Here is a 2807-nt window from a genome sequence, read left to right as displayed (position 1 = left end):
CCATTCTCTGCTCCATCCATGTTCAATTCCAGGGTCTCACGTCGTTGCTATAGCTAGTACATCCAGCTACAGAAAGGTCTTTGAATTCTAAGGGTTAACCTCATTGGATGCTGGGCTACTAAAAACTGACCTTTTCATGCTATGATCTCCTATGAGAGAAAGTTATCTAATGCCCATCAACCAGATTATAGGGAGTCACAGAAAGAATTTAGAAGTCCGCAGGAAATTGATTCCCTCTAATGCACAAGTATTTATTAAGACCCATGGTTATGACAGAACCTCAGCCTGACTATAGCTGTCCTTCAGGCCACCTCCATCACTGTCCCACAGAGGGAAGCTTGCCTGAAGGGCAGTCCAAAGAACACAGGGTGAGGAGGGGAGCCAAGGTAGGGTCCAAACCAAAGGGGATGTGATGGAACCAACATTTCCTGTGTGGGTGCTATGGATCCAGGGTGTGATCAGTGTTTGTATTTCCTCCAAGTGAATTCATTTTCACCTTCTCATCTTATGTGGTTTTCCCCTGTTTTTTTCATCCAGCTCAGTGAAGGTCTGTCTGCTGCTGTTGTACCATCTTGAGGGTGCCAGTTCTCCCTTAGTCTTTCCATTTGTATGTATTTTACTGTCACCATGTGGCCGATTCTCCTCCTTCCCTTTCTGTTAATATGTGCCTTCAGTAATTGTTCTAGGTTGCATCTCCCACGTGGGTTACATTAGTAACCCCATGACCATCTTATGCCTACCCTGCATCTTTTTGTCACTCTTTGCATTGTTCGTTAATTCTTCTGAAAGTGTGCACCCTCTAGGATCACTGGGAGAATGTGAGTGTTAAGGAGATGGGTTTTATTGGCATTGAGCCCTTGGTTTTATAGAAAGCCCAGCCCAGTTTTCTGGACATGATCTTATATAACCTCATCTTCTCAATATGGGGTTCAGCTCATTTTCTGTCTTTAGGGCTTGTCCAAGATATACCTATTGATTTCCATCCAGCAGCTTGTGACAGTCTGGGCAATATGCCTTTTTCTTCCACTCTTTTTTCTCAGTGTGGGTGATTAGGCCAATCTCCTTCATCTTGCTATGAAGCCTTTGTAGTGTTTGAGGGCTCAATGCAATTAGTGGAGTGCAAATAATTGCATTCTAATATTATTGTTTCTAAATATATACATATTTTTAATGCCAAAAAATTCTGCTCTTTAAAGTATGTTCTTATTGTGACAAGTGGCATATGTGTCTGTTAAGACTAAAAGCTTCCAGTGGGTACGTAGAAAATACTATTTTCAAATCCTGCCTGGGGTTCAAAGATGGCTTTATCTCAGTTTTGGAAAGAAACATGTTTCTGCCTTCAAGAATCTTATTCTAAAGGGCAGCTAGGTGGTAACGTGGATAGAGCACCAGCACTGAAGTCAGGAGGACCTGAGTTCAAATTCGGCCTCGAGACCAAACACTTGACACTTACTAGCTGTGTGACCTTGGGCAAGTCACTTAATCCCAATTGCCTAAAAACAAATAATAATAATAATAATAATAGAAAAGAATCTTATTCTGGTTGGTAAGGTGAGACATAAACACATGAAAAGATAACTAGCAGTGAAAGGCAGTAAGTGACAAGTGCCAATGAATAGTATGACATGGTCCTTGTACACTATTGGGTGTTGTATACTTTTGTAGCAATTATCTTACTCTTTACTCGTGTCCCCAGCACCTGGAATGTGGTAGGCACTTAATAAAGACTTGTTGGTTGATTGATTGATTAGTGATTTAGAAGTTCAGTAGAGGGATTAGTCACTGAATTGGGGAACCATTATGGAACTGGAATTTAAAAGATGGGTAGGAGTTAGGAGGAAAAGAGTGGGGAAAGGAACGTAGGAAACAGCAAAGGTCTAGAAAGAGGTATGACTGTGTAAGGTAGGTTTGGAATTTGAAGGCATAAATGAAAATCATTTATTAAGCATATATCCACATGCCAATCACTGTGCTAGGAACTGGGGATTCAAGTATAAAAGCAAGCCAGTACCTGCCCTCAAGGAGCTTACATTCTGGCTAGGGGAGACAACACATTTAAGGGAATGGTGTCCAAGGAAGAGTGTTCTGCTTTGGTACGTCATAAAGATGGTGAGTGGAGCCATACAGGGACTTGACATCTCCTTTCCAGAAACAGTGGTAGTGTTGATTTGATTAATGTTCCCAAAGCAAAAAGTGAAAAGGTTGAAAGTTGGGGGGCAGGAAATGCATGTGGCAGCAGGATGGGCAATGAGGGCATGGCTGATGTGGACAGCCAGCAAGTTGAAGAGCAGTGGACCAGAATCATTTTTAGAGGAATGATAAGCCAGTGGCTATGACAGGAAAGCTGGCACATGTGTTTATCATTTCATATCAAGAATTTCTTGAATCCTTACCATGTGTAAGAGAAGCAGCATTCCATGGTCAACGGATTGTCCGACCCGGAGTCAGGAAGATCTGCATTCAGATCCCGTCACTGACATTGTGGTTATGCTCAAGTCACAACTCTTCGTGGCTCAGGTCTGCAGCCTATTTTCTGAAATATAGATGGTTTGCAATCTGAGAGTCCCCACACTGAGGCAATCACAGATCCTTGATGTATTTATTGGCTGTGTATTTATTGTGCAGAGACACAGGAGCTGCCTTCAAGGCGCTTCTAGTCTAGTTGGCGAGATGAAAAATATAAAAGTTAATAGTAAAAGCTATCAGTATTGGTCCAGGACAACAATAGTGCTGTCCCAAAATAGCACTGAATTAGTTGCCAAATGAATTAACATTAGCCATAATTGCTATAGGAATTCCATGTCAGG

This window comes from Vombatus ursinus, unplaced genomic scaffold (genome assembly GCF_900497805.2).
Source record: "Vombatus ursinus unplaced genomic scaffold, bare-nosed wombat genome assembly UNPS02014945.1, whole genome shotgun sequence".
In the NCBI taxonomy this organism is placed as follows: Eukaryota; Metazoa; Chordata; class Mammalia; order Diprotodontia; family Vombatidae; genus Vombatus; species Vombatus ursinus.
This window is presented reverse-complemented; position numbering follows the sequence as displayed.